The sequence below is a fragment of the Benincasa hispida genome, chromosome 11, assembly GCF_027475165.1.
Source record: "Benincasa hispida cultivar pf3 chromosome 11, pf3_genome.v1.1, whole genome shotgun sequence".
NCBI classification, from domain to species: domain Eukaryota; kingdom Viridiplantae; phylum Streptophyta; class Magnoliopsida; order Cucurbitales; family Cucurbitaceae; genus Benincasa; species Benincasa hispida.
This window is the reverse complement of record NC_143488.1, coordinates 38,768,982-38,795,844: the sequence shown is the minus strand read 5'-3', so window position 1 is coordinate 38,795,844 and position 26,863 is coordinate 38,768,982. Positions and strand designations below refer to the sequence as shown.

The 26,863-nt window shown below is 32.2% G+C and overlaps 1 pseudogene; it reads right to left on the bottom strand.

Annotated features, from left to right (window-relative positions):
• Positions 1-12,974: 12,974 nt before the first annotated feature.
• Positions 12,975-21,278, bottom strand: LOC150032627 (agamous-like MADS-box protein AGL62; annotated as a pseudogene).
• Positions 21,279-26,863: the final 5,585 nt, after the last annotated feature.

Sequence of the window (26,863 nt, the reverse complement as noted above, 5' to 3'; positions counted from 1 at the left end):
TTGTCTCCTGAATTACCTAGCATCCAACTTCTAATTAATCCTCCCTGATTCTGCCCCCTTATTCATTATTTTTGGATAATTAATAAATTTATTATTTTTTTTCCAATTCTAAATTTTAACCTCATTTTCCTATTAAATTTATATATTTTTCATTCTTAATTATATATTTTATTTGTTTTCCTGCTTTCTAAATTAGGGTTAGGGTATTACATTTACTACCCCCTTAAATAAAATTTTGTCCTGCTTAACATTTGACATTTAATTTCCTATAGTGCATGCGTATAAATTTGGGTTGTTACATTATTCCCCCCTTAAGAACTTTCATCCTCGAAAGTTTCTTGGTTCTTAAACAGATAAGGGTATTTAACTTTCATCTCTTCTTCTCGTTCCCATGTAGATTCTTCTACTTGCTGATTTCTCCAGAGAACCTTCACTAAACTTATTTCTCGATTACGAAGTGACTTCTTCTCTCTTGCTAGGATGCAAACTGGAGTCTCTTCATATTTCAAGTTTTCACTTATTTGTAGAGGTTCATAATTTACTACATGTGATGAGTCAAACACGTATTTTCGAAGCATCGATACATGAAAGACATTATGTATTGTAGAAAGGGTAGGTGGTAATGCTAATCGATAAGCTACTTGGCCAGTACGTTCTAATATTTCAAAGGGTCCAATAAAGCGAGGGCTAAGTTTTCCTTTTCGTCCAAAACGCATAATGCCTTTCATTGGTGCTACCTTTAGAAATACGTGATCTCCTACTTTAAATTTCAACTCTTTTCGACGGTTATCAGCATAACTCTTCTGTCTGTTTTGAGTTGTTCACATTCTTTCCTGAATTAGCTTAATTGACTTCGATGTTTGATGCACCAATTCAGGCCCTAGTAGTGTTCGCTCCCCGACTTCATCCAGGGGATCTGCATTTTATTCCGTATAAGGTTTCAAAGGGAGCCATACCAATTGTCCCCTGATAACTATTATTATAAGCAAATTCTATAAGATGTATCTGCGAATCCCATGCTCCAGTAAAATTCAAAGCACGTGCCCTCAACATTTCTTTTAGAATTTGATTAACTCATTCTATTTGGCCATCAGTTTGTGGATGGAAGGCTGGGCTAAAATTTAGCTGTGTGCCCATTGCTTTCTACAAACTTTTCCAGAACTTGGAGGCGAAACGAGGGTCTCGATCTAAAACAATCGATACTCGGATTCCATATAACTGGATGACCTCTTTTAAGTACATTTGAGCTAGTGCTTCTGTAGTGTGAGTAGTCTTGCATGGTAGGAAGTGGGCCGATTTGGTGAGTCGATCTGCAATCACCCAAATCATGTTGTGGCCTTTAACAGTTCTCGGGAGTCCTGAGATGAAGTCCATAGAAATATGCTCCCATTTCGATTTTGGAACATTTAGAGGTTGGAGGAGTCCTTGTGGTCGTTGCCGTAGAGCTTTCACCTGTTGACAAACCAAACATTTACTTACATAGTCGGCTATATCCTTTTTCATGTTACACCACCAGTAATGTGCTTTCAAGTCTTGATACATTTTGGTACTCCTAGGGTGTATTGAAAAGCATGATTCATGAGTTTTCTTCAATAGTTCTTTCTTGATTTCTTCATCATCTGGTACACATAGACATCCACGGTAGAGAAGTGCAGAGTCTGGGGCTATAGAGAATTAACCGGTTTCTCCATTCTCTGATTGCAGTTGTTTGTTTAGGTATTTATCTTTTTGTTGTGCATCAATTATCCTCTGCCTTAATGCAGTTCTTGCAATTAACTGTGCTATTCGAGTTGTGAATGTTTCTGGTATTAGTGAGATCTTCGCTCTTTCAAGGTCGTCCATTATGTGTTTGGAGATGGTGCTTAGGGTTACTGTATGAGCTGACTTTCTACTAAGAGCATCAGCAACAATGCTAGCTTTTCCTGGATGATAGAGAATCTCACAATCATAATCTTTGACTAATTCTAACCATCTTCGTTGCCTCATATTTAACTCTTTCTGGGTAAACAAGTACTTAAGGCTTTTATGATCTGTATAAATTTGGATCTTTTTCCTATATAAGTATTGTCTCCATATCTTTAAGGCAAAGACTACGGCAGCTAACTCCAAGTCATGAACAGGATAATTTTGTTCTTAAGGTTTTAGTTATCTTGAAGCATATGCTATTACCTTTCTGTGTTGCATTAATACACAACCAAGCCCCTTCTTCGATGCGTCACTGTACACAGTTAAACCCCCTGATCCGTCACGTATAGTGAGAATAGGGGTTGTGGTCAACCTTTCTTTTAGTTCTTGGAAGCTTTGCTAACATGCTTGGTTCTAGACAAAAGGATCATTCTTCTTGGTGAGGTTAGATAAGGGTAATACTATACTTGAGAAATTCTTCACAAATCGTCTATAATATCCTGCTAATCCAAGGAAGCTTCGCACTTCGCTGACTATTGTTGGGCAAGGCCACTTGCTAACTATTTCAGTCTTAGCAGGATCCACTGAGATTCCTTTTTGCTTTACAATATGCCCTAGGTAGGCAACTTGTCACATCCAAAACTCACATCTAGAGAATTTGGCATACAACTTTCATTTCTTAATATGGAAAGGACGTCCCTAAGATGTTTTTCATGTTCTGCCTCAGACTTGGAATAGACCAAAATATCATCTATAAATACAATCACAAAGTTATCAAGATAGTCCTTAAAAATTCTATTCATCAAGCCCATGAAAGCTGCTGGGGCATTCGTTAATCCAAAGGGCATCACAACAAATTCATAATGCCCATATCTTGTTCAGAAAGCAGTCTTGGGTATATCAGACTCCTTTATTCGTAGTTGATGATATCCAGAACGTAAGTCTATTTTGGAGAATACTGAGGCTCCTTGTAATTGGTCAAATAGGTCATCAATGCATGGGAGTGGGTACTTATTCTTTATTGTCAACTTATTCAACTCCCGATAATCTATACATAAATGCATTGATCCATCCTTTTTCTTAACAAATAAGACAGGTGCTCCCCATGGAGACATGCTAGGGCGTATAAATCCCTTATCTGGCAATTCTTGTAATTATATTTTGAGTTCTTTTAATTCCGCAGGTGCCATTCTATATGGTGCTTTAGATATTGGTTCAGCTCCGGGAATTAGATCTATACAAAATTCTATTTCTCGACTAGATGGTAAACCTGGTAGCTCTTCTAGGAATACATCTTCAAATTCTCTTATTACAGGAATGGTCTTAATTTCATTCATTTGGTTTTGTAACTCCACTACACTTGCTAAATATGCCCAAGCCACTTGGTTGAGCAAATGTTTAGTTTTTAAGGCTGAAATTATTCTTGGGGCTGATTGTGTATTAGAACTCTTAAACTTAAACTTGGTTCCTGTTGGAAAGGTGAATATGACCTCTTTATTATGGCAATCTATGCTTGCATAGTTTGCTGCTAACTAATCCATACCTACTATTATGTCAAAACCACTTATGTATAGGATGATAAGGGTCACCCCTAGTTTATGTCCTGATACTGACAATTCACAGTTTTCCACTACTGAGTTGGCCAACATAGAAACTCTGGCAGGAGTAGCTATGGATAGAATGTAGCCTAAGGGCTTTGATGTTAATTGAGCAGTTGTGCAAATGTTGTAGAGATGAATGAATGACTAAAGCCCGAATCAAATAAAGTGAAGGCATAATACCCGAGGATAGGTAATGTACCTGTAACAACGGCATCTTGATCCTCTGCCTCTTGACGTGTAACAGCAAACACTCGTCCTTTCTGTTGTTAGGTAACCTTATTACTAATAGGCTGGGTGGTCTGGGCAGTTGATACTTGGTTGATGATCTTTGGGCAAGCCTTTTCATAGTGACCCATCTGGCCGCAGTTGAAACACACCCCTAAGTTCCGTAGACATTGCCTCTGATGGTGTTTTCCACAATTTCTGCACTTAGGATATGTGAATGTTTGACTCTTCTGTTGTGACGGTATGCCCTGAGTGCTTTGGGAAATTTTTGCTTGCCGTTGTGAACGTTGAAAGCCTTGTTGGGTGAATTTTCTTTTTTGATTTAGCATGAATCCTTGTTCAGAAGTTGAGGTTTTGAAAGCAAGATCTACTTCGATGAGTAAGGCCGACTCGAGGGAAAGAGCATACTCTTTGTGTCGGAAAGCAGTAACAATGCCTCAAATGCCTTCTCTTAATCCCAAAATAAACCTTTCCACCTTCTTCTCTTTTGTGTCCACTAGTCAAGGGACAAAGTGGGACAAGCGATCAAATTTCCGTTCACACTCTTCCACCGACATGTTCTCTTGACGAAGATTAAAAAATTCCACTTCCTTTTGATATCTCACTGTCAAAGGGAAATACTTGTGGTAAAAAACCCGATTGAATTATTGCCATGAGACTGTACCTTTGATTGTTCTTTGTGTGGACTCCCACTAGAACTTTGCATCACCTCTTAACATGTAGGTGGCACAATTTACTTTCTGTTCCTCTAGGATGTTCATATGGCGGAAAATAGTTTCTATTTCTGTTATCCAATTTTCTGCTATAATTGGATCCACCAATGATCCATCAAATGTTGAAGGATTGAACTTCCTGAATTCTCGAATGATCTTCGAGTCATTTGTATTTTTGGTTATTGGTGTGGTGGACGAGGTTGTGTTTCCATTACTCATATTTTGTATTATTATTCGTAATGCATTTGGTGTAAGTAACACGTAAGGCATCTGTTCATGTCCTTGATTTTGATCCCTTGTGGATTCACTTCGAGGTCTGCCTCGTCGTGTTGGAGCCCTTTGTAGTGGCATCTGGTACACACATTTTATTTTCATAATAAGGAAGTGATCTAATTTTAATTTTAATTTTTTTTAACTCATACCTTACGTTTAGTAAATTATTTTCTAAATTAATTGTTTGAAAATTCCACTCACCAGCGTATTTGGCACAACTATGGCCATCACTTAACAAGCCAAACCATCAAACACCACGACTCTTCTAATTATTAAAGCCTACTTGGCTAAAATGCTCTGATACCAAACTGTAACGATCGGATCTTTACATATTATGGTTCGATTGCTACGACATGCATACTTAGACTTTTCTATCATGAAATGAGTTTTGGCAAAAATCTCAAAAGAACATATCTAAGATTTTATTAATTAGGTAGAAAACTATATAAAAAGTTTATTTTACAAAACACCAGGATCCATAAAACATTAGCGTAGTGATACAAAAATGCATATGCCTATAATTGTGAGTTTGATGGTTGGCCATTTGAGCGACGTCCAGTTCTGCCACCTATGCTATGTTCTTACCTACAAAGTCTGTAAAAATAAGATGGGTATATAATATACCCAGTAAGTAGTTCTCACATGGGATAGTGACCAAATGCACAATCACGTGTAACATGTACTGAAAACATATGATTGGGACCGAAAACATATAATAACATGTGGTGGTCGGTTATGCTTCTAACGTAAATTTCTCCACCCTGATAGGAAGATGAAGACTTAGGCGAAAACTAACCCATCGGGTTATGCAGTCAATAGGGCTAGAGTTGCATCCAACATCAACCATTAACATAAACGTAAGATTGGACTAGAGAGGTGCAACCATACATACTCTGTTAGTCCCTAGCATAATCTTGACATAGAATTGGGATTAGAAAGGTGCAACCATACATGCCCTGCTAGCCCTAGAAGCATAACCTTTATCTAATTAAAATTTAATCTTATGAACAAACATAATGCATGGGGTCCCTTGTCGACAAACGTATTTTAAACATGTAATGCAACATAACAATAACATAATTATGCAACATATTAAAGGTACACTACCATGAAACACTTAAAGAGAGGGTGAGATAAACTACTTACCTTGACTGCGATCCTAGTTATTCTTTATTATTCCTTATGGTTTAATCAGTAGAGTTTTCCCTCTTAAATCAGAAGGAAATTTGGGCAGCACTTCCCTTACGTTTCCTCTTTCTAACTAACAAAATTACTTCACCCTTTTCACACGATTTTTACTACTGAGTTTTGTTTAAGAATTCGTTGAATTTCCAGCCTAAAGCCTACTATTTATAGTCGTTTCCAGCTCCTCTCTGTGTGACAACTCATCTTACAAATGGCTTCTTTAAAATTACTTAGGTTTAAGAATTTCTCGTAATAAGACACCTAATTTTGGCTAACGTTTGCCCTTACGTCTTCAACCTTTGTTTGTATTCCATTTTAGGGTTCTCCATGTATAATCTATAAGATCGTGGCCAAATTCAATGCATAATCCACGCTTCTGTCCAAATCTCGCTCATTTTGTTCTCAGAATCTCGTTCTCTCTAGCTTTCTTGCTAGTTTGGCTCTCGTGACTCTCGCTCTCGCTGGTTTGGCTCTCGTGGCTCTCGCTTTCGTTATCACTGGTTTTACTCTCGTGGCTCTTGCTCTCTCTCACTTTCTCCCTGAGAATCTCGCTCTCTCCACTCTCGCTCTCTCCAATTTTCTCTCCAATCTCACTCTCTCCACTCTCGCTCACTCCTCTCGCTCTCTCCAATCTCGCTAGTTTTCACGCGTGGGTTGCCTTCATTGATTGTGGATTCCACTTCCCCTTTTTAACTCTTTCAAATTCTAAGAGTACATGGGCAATTAATTCACCTCCAATTCTTCCAATGGGTAGTGCCCAAACAAAAAGTTATCTACTGCCCTTTGTCTCCTGAATTACCTAGCGTCCAACTTTTAATTAATCCTCCCTAATTCTGCCCCCTAATTCATTATTTTTGGATAATTAATAAATTTCTTATTTTTTCCAATTCTAAATTTTCACCCAATTTTCTTATTAAATTTATATATTTTTCATTCTTAATTATATATTTTATTGGTTTTCCTGCTTTCTAAATTAGGGTTAGGGTATTACATTTACTACCCCCTTAAATAAAATTTCGTCTTGCTTAACATTTGACATTTAATTTCCTGTAGTGCATGCGTACAAATTTGGGTTGTTACACAAGAACTGCTCTTTCTTAATGAAAATGAACAATTAATTAGGCCGCTATCAATTCTTATTAATTGAGTCATTTTCTAATTACACAACCAAGAATATTAAGGATTTCAACCTGGTTTGCAATGGGATGCGCCCTCAAGGAGTTACCCAAGAACAACTAAATCTTAGAACCTTTCCCTTTTCTTTAAAGGATGTGACTAAAGATTGGTCTTGCTACTTGGAATGGTCTTTAACAGAAGTTTATGGAGAAATTCTTCCTGTCTTCTAGAGCCCTATAGATTAGGAAGAAAATTTATGGGATCAAGCAATTTTTTGGAGAAACCTTCTTTGAGTATTGAGAACTCTACAATTAACTTTATGCGAGCTTCCCACATCACCAAATTTTTTACCTTGACTTTATTCAAGTTTGCTTCCTAATGACATAAGCAACATCGATGCGACACTTGGAGGTGCATTAGCCGATGAAACACCCTCAAAGGTGAGCCAACTCATTTCTACCATGGCAGATAATTCCCAACAATTTAGCTTGAGGCCCACCGGACCTAACTCTTTTGTAACACAAGAGGTAAAAGAGTTACGTTCTCAAATTACTTATCTCACTACTCTTGTGCAACAAATGGCTCAAGCACAGTTGAAAACTCAACTTCACGTGGAATAAGTCAATTACCTTGGAGGGTAAAGACGAGATCCTTATAGTAACACTTGCAATGAAGGGTCATGAGGTCATCTTTATCTTAAATCTGGAAGAAAATGTGACCAACAAGGGAGTTCATCTAATTCTAGTGCACCCCTAGAAAATATGGTGAAATCATTGGCAAATACTATGCTAACATTTCAAAAAGATATAAGTACCTTCCAACAAGAGTAAAACAATTTACAAGAAGAAAATGCTCTTTTCCAAAAAGAGACAAGGCAAGGTAAGCAATATCTAGCCAATCAAATTTCTAAACTGGCCACCACGGTAAGTAAACTTGATATCAAATATGGTAAGCTCCCTGAACAACCTGACACTCATTTAAAAATGTAAGTGCTCCTACTACAGTTAGTGTCTCTGCTTCTCCTAAATCTTCTAAACTCGAATCTTCTGGTTTTATGAACAATGAATCTTCTGAATCACTCAAATGTCTTGAATCTTCTAAATTTGAATCCTCTAAATCTGTTAATTCTAAATCCTCAGAATCCCCGATAATTGAATTCATGAAAATCTGAATCTGTCAATTGAATTCTCTGAAGATCAATTTAATCAACTTTGTTGGTTTTGGTAAATACGATAATAGACCCTGAGCATCTAGGAACTCTAGGAAGATTAATTCTATTTCTTTAGAAAAACCCGATCTTAAAGCATGTACTCCTATTGCTCTTTTTTCAAGTGGACTCTTAGACCCTTAGAAGAAAGAAGAAAAAGATAAACAAACTGAGAACCTTGGAAAACAGACTGCTATCTCTCCTGAAACGAGCTCAAAGTAGTGGGACAAGAAAAATGAAGAAATGATTATAGCTCAAGCAATAGTAATGTCAATTAAGCTACCTTGAGAACAAGACGATCCAGGCATGTTTTGCTTACCTTGCACTGTGGGTAAGAAGAAGCTGCAAAGTGCTTTGATAGACCTAGGAGTAGCTGTGAGAATTATGCATGCATCTTTGTTTTATGAACTTCGGTTGCTAGATCTTAAAAGTACAAATATTGTGACCCAATTGGCAGACTGTAGCATGAGAAAGCCATTAGAAGTAGTACACGATGTTTTAGTAAATATGGATGGCTTGATCTTCTCAACAAATTTCTATGTTCTTAATTACAACCAAAACACTTATTCTCTTTGGAACTCTATCATTTTAGGTAGATCTTTCTTATGAACTTCATTAGCAAAAATTGATATAGGCCAAGGGTTACGATCAATCAAATTTGAAGAAATTTTCAAAAAAAAAAATGTTTTAAATGAAAATGCCTCCATTAATCCACTTGCCTCAAGTGAATTACTATTTCCACAAGATGATGGAGAAGCAGCATCAGTAAAGATGGATGGATGGAGATGGTCGATTGACTCTGATCTAGGAGGAGGTCGATCAACTGTGGTTAACTATGTCTATATTTTTATAAGAGTTATAAAATGAGTTAGACATTTAAAATCTATAACAAAGATCAAATGTATGCTCACTTAGATTTAATGACAACTTGTTTTAATAGTTAAAATAGGCTGTTATCTTATAAAACACAGTTACAAACTCAATCGATCTATAATTCTATCTAAGGCTGTAAGTACTTAAGTTGATGATCTACAAAACAACTTCTACCTGGGGAATATAACTGAAATACTGAACATTATTAACCGGTTTTATGAGCATGCGTGAGCGGTGTAAGATAATGAAATGGTTTCATCACTTAGATATAGTAGGTTAAATCCAAATATAAATGTTATACTTGGATAAACCACATGACTTAGGGTGTTTATTAGCCGAATTACGCCTATGTAAAAGTATATACCCAAACATTTAGAACACTTCAGTGGAGACTAATAACATATACGATATATTGTTCTTAGCTCTCATTTCCCTAAGAGTTCACACCGTGAAATTCATGCTTGGCTTCGTGTCACTCTAGGAGTGACCTCCATTCCAAAATTGTTTGTATGAATAAATAGCAAGGTGAATAGGGGAAGTAGTTCATAGTAAGTGTGTGAAGGATATGTGTCAACATGTCATACAGTCTTTTCCATTAGTTTGGATTGTAAGATTCCTATGTTGCGCCTACTTGTTGACTTTAGGCAATCTACACTAATCGTTTAACAAACGGCTATCCCCTTGGAGGGTCATAATACGGGATTTGGAACAACTAAAACTCTAGGAATGGATAAGATTTCTTAAGTCAATACCCAACCTTGACTATCCAATTTAGAAGCATCGTTGGGGTCGAGCTCTGAAGTCTGAAAAATGGAGGGTTACACTTACAAAATTACTAAGTGTTAGTAATTTCTTGACCGAAATCGGTAGCTAAATAACTATAGGAATAAGAGTTATTATAGAGATAGTATTTAGTCAAGAATGTCTTACATTAGTGAAAGAGTATTTGATTACCCCTCAGTAGCACTTATTCTGACTCACTATAGTATTGTTACAAACAAATAATGAATTTTGGGGACATTATTTATTTTTGCTACAATAGAACTGGATTTAGAAATATTTTACTAATTAAAATTTGTTAAAGTTTTAGCATGTTGAATTCCTCCAAATTACTCATTTTTGATATGTTTAACGATAATAATTATTCAACATGGAAATCAAATATAGTAGCAAACGATGATTCAAAACTTGTTTTAACAGACCAATGTCCTCGATCTCCCAAGTCATTTGCATACCAAAATGGTTGGAATGCGTATGATAGATGGACATTATTCTAACAAATATATATGATATATTAGCTAAGAAAATTAAGAACTGAATGTCATAGATGAAGAGACAAAGAAAGCACGACAAAGTAAATATGATTTGTTTGTCATTGAGACGTGCTTAGTGAACATGATAAAAAGACCTAGATAATAGATTCAGGTGTCGCTAATAATATCTGTGCTTTCGCTCAGTAAACTAGTTCTTGGAGACAACTTACAGAAAGTGAAGCAACTTTTAAGGTAGGGACCAGGGAAGTTGTTTAAGCTAAAGTAGTGGGAGATATGAAGTTATTTATTGGAGATAAACACATTTTACTTGAAAATGTCTATTATATTTCTTATATGAAAAGGAATTTAATATATATCTCATGTTTACTTGAACAAAATTACAAAGTCTCTTTTGAAAATAATGAAGTGTTCATTATTTCGAAAGGTATTAAAATATGTTATGCAAATTTAGAAAATAACTTATACGTGTTAAAACTGACTAGGGTAAAAGCCATTTTAAATATAGAGATGTTTAGAATTGCTGAAACTCAAAATAAGAAACGAAAGATTTCTCCAAATACCTATCATATTTACTTAAGATTAGGACACATTAATCTCAATAGGATTGGGAGATTCGTTAAGAGTGGACTTCTAAATAAGTTAGAAGATAACTCATTACCTCCATATGAATCTTGTCTTGTGGGTAAGATGACCAAAAGATATTTTACAGGGAAAGTTATTAGAGCCAAAGAATCCTTAGAGCTAGTACATTCAGACCTTTGCGTTTCGATGAATATTAAAGCTAGAGGAAGGTATGAATATTTTATCATCTTTATAGATGATTATTCCAGATATGACTATATTTACCTAATGCATCATAAGTCCGAAACACTTGAAAAGTTCAAGGAATATATGGCAGAGGTTGAGAACCACCTGGATAAAAAGATTAAAACACTTTGATCAAATCGAGGTGGTGAGTTTATGGACTTAAAATTCCAGGACTATTTGATAGAACATGAAAATTCAGTCTTAACTCACAGCACCTGGTACACCACAATAAAATAGTGTATTGGAAAGAAGAAATAGAACCCTGTAGGACATGATTCATTCAATGATGAGTTATGCTCAATTGCCTAGTTATTTTTGGGGTCATGCAGTGGAGACTATAGTATATATTTTGAACGTAGTTCCCTCAAAAAGTGTTTCAGAAACACCTTACGAGTTATGGAGATGACGTAAAGGTAGTTTATATCACTTCAAGATTTGGGGGTGCCCAACACATGTGTTGGTGCAGAACCGAAAGAAATTGGAGCACCATTCAAAAGTATTCCTAGAGGAAGATAAAGTGTTTGTATCAATAAATGCAGCATTCCTAGAGGAAGACCCCATTCAAAATCATCAGCCTTGTAGTAAGCTAGTATTGAGTGAGACATCCAGAGAAAGTACAGATAAATTAACAAATGTTGTTGATCAAGCTGGTCCTTCAATAAAAGTTGTTGATGAAACTAGTATTTCACATCATTCTCAAGAGTTGAGAATGCCTCGACGTAGTAGGAGGATTGTTTATCAATCTGACTGTTAAATGGGTTTAATAGGAACTCAAGTCATCATACCTAATGATGGCTTAGATGATCCATTGACTTTTAAACAGGCAGTGGTAGATGTGGATAGAGACCAATGGATAAAAACCATGGATTTTGAAATGGAGTTAATGTACTTCAATCTAGTCTAAGAACTTGTAAATCAACAAAAGAGGGTAAAAGCTATTAGTTGCAAATGGATCTACAAGAGAAAACGAGACCAAGCTGGTATGGTACAGACCTATAAAGCTAGACTCGTGATAAAAGGGTTTACTCAAAGAGAGGGGGTAGACTATAAAGAAACCTTCCCTCTGGTTGTCATGATCAAGTTTATTAGAATACTCTTATCCATTACTGCCTTTTATGATTATAAATCTGGAAAATGGATGTCAAGATAACTTTTCTAAATAACTATCAAAATCCCTCACCCACTGCATGAGCACTATTTGAAGTGTCAAATTGTTGAAAGACTTAGTGCTTGCATGTTTATGTTGAATAAATACTTCAATTTCTAAAATTGAAGTAGATGAAATTCTGAAATTTTGGAAATTCTGCAAAATTTCATTGAGTTCTCAAACCCTCTACAAAATACTTCTAATTCCCTCTCAATTTAGAGTTCCACAACTCAAATCCGAGGCTGATAGTAGAGAAGATTCTTTTGGTGGTCTACTATAAATTTGAAGATCAAATTCGTGGAAAGCATAAGGATTAAGGTGGAATTCTTCAAAGGTAATGAACTGAAACCTAATATTTCATTTAATTCTTAAGATTTCATCTGGTAGTGATTTTATTTTTATTTTTATGTTTTTTAAATTTATATTTATTTTCTCCTAAAATTTCATACTATGGTGCTCATATTCTTGAAGAAAAACTTGAACTATTAGTCGAATTATAAAAACAAAACCATATTTTGTAAACTTTTTTTTTAATCTGACATGATTTTCCAAAACATTAGGGTTTACCGGTGTCGGTGTTAGAGTTGGAGTTTGGAAGAACTGCGGCGGCAGATTGCCATTAGAAGTCTGAATCAAAATCCGATCAACTTATTGTGTGGCATTCTTCTTTAGCTCATCCAAGTATGCTTTGAGTTGTTCTAATTGATGCATTTCCATTTCTTCTATAGGAAGCTCCCACCAACATTGTACCTATATATATATAATATATAAAATATTAAATATGTTATTGTTTATAATTTATTCACCTATAATTCTAAATTCAATAGTAATTTATTAGGAATATTAGAAGTTAGAACATTTTATAGATTTTGAGGTTGGAGTTGTTTTGTTTCATAACGATTTCATTTTTTTTAAAAATTATTCTTGTTTACTCATTTTTTTTACCTAGACCATTTACCATATTTAATAAAGAAAAAAGAAAAAAAAATTGTAATTTGGTTTTAAAATTAAGCTTATAAAGTTTACTTCTATACTTGGATTTTTTTTCTTTTGTTACCTATTTTTTACTAATGTTTTGAAAAACTTATTTTCTTTTTCTTTTTTAAATTGATTGAAGATTCAAATGATTCTTTAAAATAATGAAACCATGATAATCAAATGAGGTAAAAAACAAAGACAATTTTCAAAGATCAAATGATTATCAAACGAGGTTTAAAAACTTTTGAGTTTTGAAAAAGATTTAGTTTTAAAACAAACAAATAAAACTCAAAATAGTGATCAAAATGAAGGTGCTATAATACCTGATTTGCCTTCCACAATTTGTTCAACTCTTCACCTGCTTCTGTTCCACTTCTAGCTTGTTTAGCACTTGAGTATTCAATTCTCGAACATTGGCGTTCCAGTGAGCTTCAATTAGCTTCAAGAAGGTGACCTGAAGATTGCTCTCATTTGGTATCTTCACCATCTCTACCTTTTGCCTACCTCTGCTCTTACTCATGATTCTTAGAAATTATTAAAGAGAAAGTTAAAGAGAGAGAGAAAAATGGTGCAAAAAATGTAACAAAGAAAAATGTTGTTGGTTTAGAATGATGAGTGTTATATATATATATATATATATACATATATATATACACACATACATATATATATATATATACATATATACGCAGATATATGTAAAGGGAAATTTGGGTTGGTGGTGTGTCGTACAAAATAAATGATTTGGTTGTCAAAGAGTTTTGACAAATTGATCATTAAAGATAATAAAATTCTATTTTGGGGATATCATACATGATCTCAATTTGCTTAATATAAATGACAATTAATGCTTTTTAAAATTTTTTAAAAAGAGAAAAAAAACTTCAAATTTAATGTTATAGTGCTTACAAATTCCTGAGAAATAGAAAATTGCAAAGAAAAAATATATATTGAATTTTTCTTATACATATATAATTGATGAAGTTTTCTATAATTTTGTTGATTAAATTAGGAATAGTTAAATGGTTCAATTTTAATTTTATGTCTAACAAATTGCGTATTAATTGAGTAATTAGGAGTTACTAATAATGATTAAGATTAAGACATTATAAGGTACAATGGATTATTAAGTATTGAAATTTGGGAGTTAGGAAATCTAATTTCACTTAATGCATGAAAAATAGAAACCAAAATGCTACAAATATGCCAACCATTATCTAAACATTTTTATTGAGTATAATAATTCTTAAATAAAAATTGGTTCATTCTAGTTATTAGAAAAGTGAAACTTTGCTAAACAAATTTTGATTATTTTTAGGAAAAAAAATCAATTTGACTCCACACTTTGATACGATCAATTTTGCCTCTAAACTTTCACTTTCATTGACTTAAATCTCAAACCTAGATAAGTTTGGTAATATTAACTTTGAAAATGTTTTAATTTTAATCCTCTATAAGTTTTTATCGAAATATTGATAAATAAAAATACATATCATACAAAATTGATAAGATTTCAAGAGAAGACGAAATTAAAGCTAAATCTTTGTTAGAAATGATGAGTTCAGGTAAAGTTATTTAATGGTCAATTTGTGAGTTTATTCAACTTAAATTTGTGCAAAAGTTTATTGTATTGAATTTTTTAAAAGAAAAACGGTATGAAAACTTTTACATTCTTTGTTTTTTTTTTTTTTGGTTAAAATTAGTAGATAAACTAGTAAAAACTCATCTAAGTTTAGAATCTCGTTTGATAAAATTATAAGTTTTAATGAAAATTAAACTTTAGAATTGGTTTTGTTTTTTCTTATTTTTAAATCGTGTAATGAATGAAAGGATTATGTACTTCTATACTAGATCTTTTTCTGAATCGAAATCAACAATCAAATTTTGTTCCTTAAACAAAACTACATGCATGATACATAAAACAAAATAATTGAGATTTGTATTAAATTAACCATGATCTAATAATTACACAAACACAAAGCTATATGATAATGAGAGAAGAAGTTCAGTTTTATGATTGATCATATATCTTTTGATATAATTATCAAACTGTATGAAAAATAATTTTAGTTGAACACTCTGTAAACTGAGAACACGTAGATTTTAATTTAGCTTAATTAAGCTAAATTAAATTTCTTGTTCCTTAAGTTCAAAAGAAACTACATGGTCTATAGGAACCATAGTTATTGTAGGGAAGATGAGAGATGATGTTCTTCGGATCGACGACGAAAAGGCCAGCTTGTTGGTTAGAGTTTATCGATGTCGGAGTTGGAGTTAGGAAGAACTGCAGCGACAGATTGCCATTAGAAGTCTAAATCAAAATCTGATCAGCTTGTTGTGTGACATTCTTCTTTACCTCATCCAAGGATGCTTTGAGTTGTTCTAATTGATTCATTTCCATTTCTTCTATGGGAAGCTCCGACCAACATTGTGCCTATATATATAAAATATTAAATATGTGATTGTTTATAATTTATTCACTTATTGATTGTTTATAATTTATTCACTTATACTTCTAAATTCAATAATAATTTAATAGGAATATTATAAGTTAGAACATTGCATAGATTTTGAGGTTGGAGTTGTTTTGTTTGATAAGGGTTTGGATTTTTTTAAAAAATTATTCTTGTTTGCTTTAATTCTTTTTCCAAGACTAGTTTCACCATATTTAAAAATTGATAAAAGAAAAAGAAAAACTTTTGATATTTGATTTTGAAAATTAAGCTTACAAAGTGTACTTCTATGCTTGGATTTTTTTTTCTTTTGTTACCTGTTTTTTACTAATGTTTTGAAAAACTTATTATTGATTTCTTTTTAAAATTTATTGAAATGATTCTTTAAATTAACGAAACCGTTATAAACAAATTAGGAGAAAGTGAAAAAAAAATTCAAAGATCAAATAGTTATCAAATGAGGTTTAAAAGCTTTTGAATTTTGAAAACGATTTAGTTTTAAAACAAACAAATAAAACACAAAATAGTTATGAAATGAAGGTTCCATAATACTTGATTTGCCTTCCACAGTTTGTACAACTCTTCATCGTGCTTTCGCTCTATTTCTATTCAATTCAACACTTGAGTAAGTTGTGCATTCAATTCTCGAACATTAAGGTTCTAAAAGTTAAAAAATAGTAAATCCATTACTAATTAAATAATAAGAATTTACTAATAATGATTAATATTAGGAAATTAAAAGATACAATGATAATTAAGTATTGAGATTTGGAGTTAGGAAATCTCATTTTCTTTAATGAACGAAAAATAGGAAACCGAAATGAAATAAATATGCCAACAATTATCTAAATTTATAAGTTTTTTTTATCGAAATATTGTTAAATAAAAATAGTCTCATGGGCTTGGGTCTGGCCTTGATTGGCTAATGGGTTTGGCTTTTGGGCCTAATTTAATTGGACATGGGTCTGTCCTTGATTAGCCAATGGGCCTAACCTTTTGGCCTAACTTAATTGGACTTGGGCCTAATTAATTGGAGTTGGGTCTTGCCTTTTGGCAACATCAAGAAAAACTAGAGCTATCTCAAGTTCGAAGTCGATGATGACAACCAGCTCGAAATCGACTACGTCCATCTTGTGGGACACATTGATTTTTGTAATTGTTTTTATATAAATGAGATATAACAACCCAAATTTGTACGCATACACTACACGAAATTAAATGTCAAATGTTAAGCAGGACGAAATTTTATTTAAGGGGTAGTAAATGTAATACCCTAACCCTAATTTAGAAAGCAGGGGACACAAATAAATTTAATAGAAAATTCGGATGGAAATTTAGAATTAGAAAAAAATAAGAAATTTATTAATTATCCAAAAATAATGAATAAGGGGGTAGAATCAGGGAGGATTAATTAGAAGTTGGAGAGAGCGAGAGCCTCGAGAGTAAACCAGTGAGAAAGCTAGAGAGAGCAAGAGCCACGAAAGTAAACCAGCGAGAAAGTTGGAGAGAGCGAGAGCCACGAGAGTAAACCAGCGAGAAAGGCTAGAGAGAGCAAGAGCCACGAGAGTAAAACAGCGAGAAATCTGGAGAGAGCGAGAGCCACAAGAACCAAACCAGTGAGAAAACTGAAGAGAGCGAGATTTAGACAAAAGCGTGGATTATGCGTTGAATTTGGCCACGATCTTATAGATTATACATGGAGAACCCTAAAATTGAATACAAACAAAGGTTGATGACGTAAGGGCAAACGTTAGCCAAAATTAGGTATCTTATTAAGAGAAATTCTTAAACCTAAGTAATTTTAAAGAAGCTAATTGTAGGATGAGTTGTCACGCAGAGAAGAGCTGGAAACGGCTATAAATATGAGGTTTTAGGTTGGAAGTTAAACTCATTCTAAAACAAAATTCAGTAGTAAAAATCGTGTGAAAAGGGTAAAGTAATTCTGTTAGTTAGAAGGAGGAAACGCGAGGGAAGTGCTACCCAAATTTTCTTCTGGTTTAAGAGGGAAAGCTCTACTGATTAAACCATAAGAAATAACTAAGATCGCAGTGAAGGTAAGTATTTTATCTCACCCTCTCTTTAAATGTTTCATGGTAGTGTACCTTTAATATGTTGCATAATTATGTTATTGTTATGTTGCATTACATGTTTAAAATACGTTTATGGACAAGGGACCCCATGTATTATGTTTGTTCACAACGATGAAATAAGATTAAATTTTAATTAGATAAAGGTTATGCTTCTAGGGCTAGCAGGGCATGTATGGTTGCACCTTTCTAGACCCAATTCTATGTCAAGTTTATACTAGGGGCTAACAGGGTATGTATGGTTGCACCCCTCTAGACCCAATTCTATGTCAAGTTTATACTAGGGACTAACAGGGTATGTATGGTTGCACCCCTCTAGTCCAATCTTACGTTCATGCTAATGGTTGATGTTGGATGCGACTCGACCCTACTGACTGCATGACCCGCTAATCATCAGAAGGGTTAGTTTCCACTTAAGTTCTCATCTTCCTACCAGGGCGGAGAAATTTACGTTAGAAGCATAACCGACCATCACATGTTATTATATGTTTTCGGTCCCAATCATATGTTTTCAGGACATGTTGCATGTGATTGTGCATTTGGTCACTACCCTATGTGAGAACTACTTACTGGGTATATTATATACTCATCCTATTTTACAGACTTTTTAGGTAAGAACACAGCGTAGGTGGTAGAACTGGACGTTGCTCAAATGACCAACCATCAAGCTCACTATCATAAGCATATGCATTTTTGTATCACTACGCTAATGTTTTATGGATCCTGGTATTTTGTAAAATAAACTTTTTATATAGTTTTCTACCTAATTAATAAAATCTTAGATATGTTCTTTTGAGATTTTTACCAAAACTCATCTCATGATAGAAAAGTCTAAGTATGCATGTCGTAGCGGTCGGACCATAATATGTAAGGATCCGGTCGTTACATGAGATATTTTAATTTACACATTATTATTTTTACGAGATTTTATTATTTTTATTATTTTTATTTTTAGAGTTAAGTTAATATGGTTTAAAAAATAATAAAATAATAAAAATAATAAAAATAAAATTAAAAAATGTAAAGTGGAATATACTATATAATAACCTAGGTCGAATTTTGAAGACTCGACAACTTAAAAAAAAAAAAACTACAATATTTTTATAAAAATTTTCAAACAACAATATTTTTATAAATACGTTTGAAAAGAACAATATTAGTCTAATTTTGCCTTCAAGTAACCCCTCAAAGAAATTATGCAAATAAATAAATAACCACATTCAATAAGAAAATACATATATATGATAAAAAATATTTTAACCTTATTCTCAAGAATTATAGTTCTTTTTATATAGTTAGTTTTTATCTATACAAGATACAAGCTTCTTTTGTTTTTGTTTTGTATTTTCTTTCTTATCTTTTCCATTCTATGTTTATTTTTTCAAACAAAGCTTGATTTATCTTTTTTTAAAAAAATTAATTAGAAGAACTTCAGTGTGTCTTTACATACTTTCTTACTATTACTTTTGTTTGTTGTTACAATGTTTGTCTATGCTTTTAGTTTAATATCCGTGTTTTAAGTGACGAGTCATCTTATAACTTTTTCAAAAAATTATTTTTGTTCACTCGTTATTATTTTTTTTTTACTAAGACCATTTTCACCATAATTAAAAGAAAATAAAACTTTTGATAAGTCTATTTGAAAATTAAGTTTTTAAAATTTGAAAAATAGATCGGAGCTAAATTTTTAAAACAAATAAACTTATAGGTGGGAGTAATATATTAAAAGTTAATTTTGAAAAACCAAATCAGAGTTAAATTAGATATAAAATTGAATGTTCAGGGACATATAAGATATTTTTAGATTTCTAAGGCCAATTATAAAAATTAAAGATCAAGCATCACTTCTCAACATTCATGAATATTTTGAACAAAAACTAGGAAATCTAAAGACTAAAATTGCAATTTAACCTAATATTGTTTCATACATTGTGAATTTTATTTGTTTTTTTTTTCACTGTCATTAATTAATATGAATTTGATAGACATGCTTAATGATTTATATATACGTAAAAAGAAATTATAGAAATACGTGGTTTAGGTTTGATAATTGATTAGTTGGATTTTAATTAAGGTTCTAAAAGTTAAAAAATAGTGAATTCATTACTAATTAAATAATTAGAAGTTACTAATAATGATTAATATTAGGAAATTAAAAGATAAAATGGATCATTAACTATTGAGATTTGGGAGTTAGGAAATCTCATTTCCTTAATGCATGAAAAATAGGAAACCGAAATGCTATAAATATGCCAACAATTATCTAAACTTATAAGTTTTTTTTTTTATCGAAATATTGTTAAATAAAAATAGCCTCATGGGCTTGGGTCTAGCTTTGATTGGTTAATGGGTTTGGCTTTTGGGCCTAATTGGAAATTTGATTTCATTTGGTTTTTCGATCTTTTTGTACAAAGTTTATCGATGCAATAAAGTAAATGTAACGTCTTGAGTTTTAAATGTAATAAAAATCATAGTATCACGGTAAGGATTTTGAGTTTGATAAAATACTTAGAGGGAAATAATTCAATCTATAATTATCATCTACCTATAATTTCATATTCGAATTTATTATTTAGCTTGTTATTAGATCAAGTGAAGTCATGTAAAATTAGTCATGATGAGTGTGAACCGACTTTACATACATAAAAAAAACATATTATTCTGTGTAAATGCTTAGATCTCATTTGGTAATAATTGTATTAATAATTTTCTATTTTAAAATTTATATTTATTTTTCCTAAATTTCTATTATTGGAAAACCACTTAAATCTTTAGTCAAATTCTAAAAACAATAATAATTTTGTTAAAAATTAAAAGTGAATAACAAAAAAACGAAATTCATAGATAAAAGTAACTGTTCACACGAGGTTTCCGGAGAAACGTGTTTCATGGAGTTGAGCTTGAGTTGGTGTTGATGTTGAAGTTGATTTGATGCGATGTGGTTCGATCTCTAGTACTTGATCCTTTGATTCTCTCTCGGTTAGGTGAATGTGCTTGACTAGAAGGAAAGCACTGAACGTTCTTGAAGTAAAAGTCTTGGAAGAGTGTTTGTGTCTTCAAGGCATCTTGATGAATTCTCTCTAGGATCTCTAAATGTAGAAAATACTGACCCTTGCAAATGAGGGGAGCTTTTCTATTTATAGAGCTCCTGATGCATTTCTTGGGCATGGGATTGGCCTTGGTTGGCCAATGAGCCTAGCCTTTGGGCCTAATTGAATTGGACTTGGGACATGACTTTTGGGCCTAATTAATTGGACTTGAGTCTAGCCTTTGGGCCTAATTAATTGGACTTGGGTATGAGCACCACAAAGTGTGCAGAGCTCACTAGCTTTCTTGAAGAGGCCGGACCGACGCTCCGAGAAGGTGACTTGAAGGTTGCTCTCATTTGGCATCTTTACCATCTCCACCTTTTGCCTCCCTCTACTCTTCCTCATGATTTTTGAAAAATGAATAATGAGAAAGTTAAGAGAAAAAGAGAAAAAATGGTGTGAAAAATGTAAAGAAGAAAGATGTTTGTTTTAGAATAATGAATGTGTTGTGAGTATGAATATATATATAGAGGAATTTGTGGTTGTGGTGAGTTGTACAAAGTAAATGATTTGGTTTGTAAGAGATTTGTTATTAGCTTATTTATATTATATTATACCAACATGTTAATCTTATTTATATTTTGTTTGTTTTTGTTTGTATTTAAGCATAGTTTATTGTTATGTTTAAAAAGTTGATGTTTATGCTTTAATATTTTTAGTTAATACAAAATTATTGTGATTTTTTGAAATATATTTATGATGATATTTGATTTTTTTAGTATTCATTTTGAAAATATAGTTTTAAATAGTTTTAAAAAGTTTAATTTATTGTTATGTTTAAAAAGTTGATGTTCGAAATCTTAATATTTTTAGTTTAATACAAAATTATTATGATTTTTTAAATATATTTCTCATGATATTTTATTTTTTTAGTATTAAATTTGAAAAAAATAGGTTTAAAAAGTTTATCTTATTGTTATGTTTAAAAAGTTGATGTTCAGAAACAATATTTTTAGTTTAATACAAAATTATTGTGATTTTTTTAATATATTTCTCATGATATTTTATTTTTTTAGTATTAAATTTGAAAAAATAGGTTTAAAACGTTTATCTTATTGTTTTGTTTAAAAAGTTGATGTTTATAATTTAAAAATTTTAATATTTTTAGTTTAATACAAAATTATTGTGATTTTTTTAATATATTTCTTATAATATTTTATTTTTTTGTATTAAATTTGAAAAAAAATAGTTTTAAAAATCCACCTTATTGTTCTGTTAAGTTGATGTTTATAGTTTAAAAACTTTAATATGTTTATTTTAATAAAAAAAATATTGTGATTTTTAGAAAATAGCGGACAAATGTTTGGGATTTATGTTGTTTACAAATGGTAATATGATTGATTGTATTGATAGACTTGACCATGACAAACCACCAAGTGGGGGTTTTAGCATAAATGTGAACAGTGGAATTGTATTTGAACAATTCATGATTGGGATGTCACTTAGTGTAGATATGAGAAAAAATCAGTTAGAAATAATATATAGACATACTAACCTAGAACCATCAGGATTAATAAGGTTTATGTCATTTCCTATTCCGAATGCACAAGCTATGAACTTGATGTTCTCAATCGCGATGCCACTCCTGAAATTAGTGCATTTGTATGTAAATATAAATAGGATAGGGTTGGATATAAACTTGAATGCACCATTTAATCAGTTTGAAGATCCAACACAATGTATTGATCCTGATCTGAAATCAGTTGCATTGCCATGTGATAATGAAGATATGGTGGTTAACAATCAGTATAGAGATTTCAGAACAGAAACAGACAATGAATTCGAAGAGTTGGATTCCGATGGTCGTGAACATGAGTTATCTTCAAATACATTCAACGATTTGGATATGAATGTACTAGATAACATTCGAGAACATGACCCAATTGTAGCCCCTATGGACGTTGACAATACTCAGTTGCATAAAGAGTTGATTTGTCAAGATAAAGAAATGCTACAACACGCGGTCAACTGTTTTTCTATTAAATGTCACGCACCATATGAGGTTGCAGAATCGACACTGAAAATTTGGAAAATTCTGTGTAAGAATTGGGAAGAAGGTTGCAAATGGAAACTTCATGCAATAAAGAAAAAATCGCATGGCTTGTTCGAGATCACTAAGTATGATGAGCAACATACATGTTTTTATTCAGAACTGAGTCTGAGTCATGTTCAATTGGATTCATCAATGATTGTACTAGAGTTCTGTGGTGCCGTAAGATAGAAACCATCTATCCGTGTGACCCAACTGCAGTCCAACATCAAATCAAAGTTTAGATATCATGTTCCTTACCATAGGGTATGAGAGGGCAAAAGAAAAGCGTTGACTAAAGTGTTCGGTAATTGGGATGAGACTTACAAATTGTTACCCAGGTGGTCGTATATGCTTAAGCAGTCCAATCCTGAAGTGGAGAGTGAAAGAAACGTTTACTGAAGGTCATGTTATCCTAACTTCTGTATTTTGGGCATTTGGTCCTCGTATAGAATCTTTTAATAAATGTCGACCGATAATTCAGATAAATGGTACCCACTTGTATGGCAATAATCGAGGAAAATTATTGATGCTACATCAATTGATTCGAACGGGCATCTTTTTTCACTTGCATTTGTTGTTGCAGATGAAGAGTCTGTAGACTCATGGGGATGGTTCCTGAAACACTTGAGATAAATTGTAACACACGAAGAGGTGTGTTTAATTTCAGATCGACATGCTTGTCTTACATGCTGATCCATTGTTGTTGAGAAAATTCGATAGACAAAAAGTTCACGTTATCATAACGAGATAGATTGGAGAGAACCAGTCACTCGACAACGATGTGGATTTTGTAATCAGTTAGGTCATAATCGAAGGAACTGTCCTTCGTTACTAAGACAGCCTACGGACAGTTAAGGATTAAGAAATAAATATATTTTTTTCATGTATATTTAATTAAGTGTAGATGATACATTTATTGTATACTCAATTTTTTTTATTATAATTTATAAAGTTGTACATTATTCTTTTAATTAAGTTGTACATTATTTAATTGAGAAATAAATACTTTTTTTATCATGTATATTTAATTAAGTGTAGATGATACTTTTATTGTATATTCAATTTTTTTTATTATAATTTATAAAATTATACATTATTCTTTTAATTAAGTTGTACATTATTTAATTGAGAAATAAATACTTTTTTTATCATGTATATTTAATTAAGTGTAGATGATACTTTTATTGTATATTCAATTTTTTATATGTACGATATACCTATTGTTCCTCCACTAGCTCCTAGACGTAGAGGACCTGTTCGGGAAGAGGATAAATTCGATGAAATTGCCCACAATGTGGAAGAGTTGCCCCCTGTGATATAGATGTAGAGTCAAACTGATTATGTTAATCGGATGATTATGATGCCAGCATTTGGTTCAAGACATTATGACTCAGAGGCTGGTCCATCGTCTTCATACGTGCATGGACATGGTTGGGGTCGTGGAGAGCATAATGAATATTTATATTATGAACAGCTTGCAGAGGTACCAAAGCAACATAAAGAAGAACCAGAGCAGCCTCAAGTTCGAAGTCGACGATGAAAACTAGCTCGAAATCGACGACGTCTGCCTTGTGGGACACATTGATTTTTGTAATTATTTTTATATAAATAAGATATTTTAATTTACACTTTATTATTTTAATGAGATATTATTTTTTTTTAATTTTTTATTTTTAGAGTTAAGTTAAGATGGTTTAAAAAATAATAAAATAATAAAATAATAAAAAATAAGAAAATGTAGAGTGGAGTATACTATATGATAAAATAATGAAAAATAAAAAAAGAAAAAGAAAAAATGAGTTCGAATTAATGGAAAAAAAAAAAGTTGGAGGTCGAACCATAAAAATTCGACCTAGGTTCGTTGAATTTTGAAGACTCGACAACTTTAAAAAAAAAAAACTAAAATATTTTTATAAATAGTTTTAAAACAACAATATTTCTATACGTACCTTTCAAAAGAACAATATTAGTCTAATTTTGCCTTCAAGTCACCTCTCAAAGACATTATGCAAATAAATAATCTATACAAGATACAAGCTTCTTTTGTTTTTGTTTTGTTTTTCTTTCTTATTTTTGCCATTCTATGTTTATTTTTTCAAACGAAGCTTGATTATTTCTCCTCTTTTTAAAACTAATTAGAAAAACTTTAGTGTGTCTTTACATGCTTTCTTGCCGTTAGTTTGTTTGTTGTCACAATATTTGTTTATGCTTTCTGTTTAATATTCGTGTTTCAAGTGACGAGTCATCTTATAACTTTTTCAAAAAAATATTCTTGTTTCCTCGTTATTTTTTTTACTAAGACCATTTCCACAATAATTTAAAGAAAATAAAACTTTTGATAAGTCTTTTTGAAAATTAAGCTTATAAAATTTGAAAAATAGATCGGAGCTAAATTTTTAAAGCAAATAAAACTTAATTTTAAAACAAATAAACTTATAGGTGGAAGTAATGTATTAAAAATTAATTTTAAAAAACCCAGATCTAAATTAGACATAAAATTGAATGTTGAGGGACATATAAGATATTTTTAGATTTCTAAGGCCAATTATAAAAATGAAAGATCAAGCATCACACTCCTCAACATTCATCAATCTTTTGAACAAAAACTTGAAAATCTAAAGATGAAAATTGCAATTTAACCTAATATTGTTTCATACATTGTGAATTTTAGTTGTTTTTTCTCTCTCATTAATTAATTTGAATTTGATAGACATGGTTACTGATTTATATATACATACTAAGAAATTATAGAAATATGTGGTTTAGGTTTGATAATTGATTAGTTGGAATTTCATTGACGTTCTAAAAATTATAAAATAGTAAATCCATTACTAATTAAATAATTAGAAATTACTAAAAATGATTAATATTAGGAAATTAAAAGTTACAATGGATCATTAAGTATTGAGATTTGAGAGTTACGAAATCTCATTAAAAATAAGAAACCGAAATGCTATAAATATGCCAACAATTATCTAAACTTATAAGTTTATTTTATCGAAATATTGTTAAATAAAAATAGTCTCATGAGCTTGGGCCTAGCCTTGATTGGCCAATGGGCCTGACCTTTGGACGTAATTTAATTGGACTTGGGCCTGGCCTTTGGGCCTAGTTTAATTGGACATGGGCTTGACCTTTGAGCCTAATTAATTGGACTTGGGTCTGGCCTTTAGGTCTAATTAATTGGACTTGGGTCTGAGCACCACAAAGTTTGTAGAGCTCGCTAGCTTTCTTGAAGAGGTCGGACCGAAGCTTCGAGAAGGTGTGTCACACCTCACCCCAGATCACCCTCTTAGCCTAGAGAAGGGCGTGACTGCAGCAGTTATCAACCCTTAGGCTAACACTTACTGCCTAAAAACTCTTGCGGAATAACTCTGATACGAAATACAAATTATATGCAATGGGACGGCTGTAGGCCCACAATTTATTAACTTAGAAACTTAATATGTTTAGAGTATTTACAACAATAGATTTACAAGTCCCAAAACCCACAAACCCTAGTCCTCATATGAACAATAGTAACATGTGTACAATATTAACAGTAACCACCTAGCAAACGATTACAAGTTTTTTGATTTTTTAGTGGCAGAGCAGATACTGAACAGTCTTCAGAGAATTTGACCGTTACCTGTGGGGGGGAAAAACAAAAATATTTGAAAACAGGGTGAGCTTACGCCCAGTGAATGACCGAGAAAACATAGTAAATTCTCATGCATAATTTTAGAAAATAGTTTTATCTGAAATATAAACTTTTGCAGCATAAATATTTTCCAAGCGTAATGTATATAAAATTGTTTTAAACATAAAACAGTAAAATCATTTCTCAAATCAAAGTACTATATACCTGGTAAAATAATCCCAACACCAACTACTAGTCCAGAGAGAACCCTCATGCTCA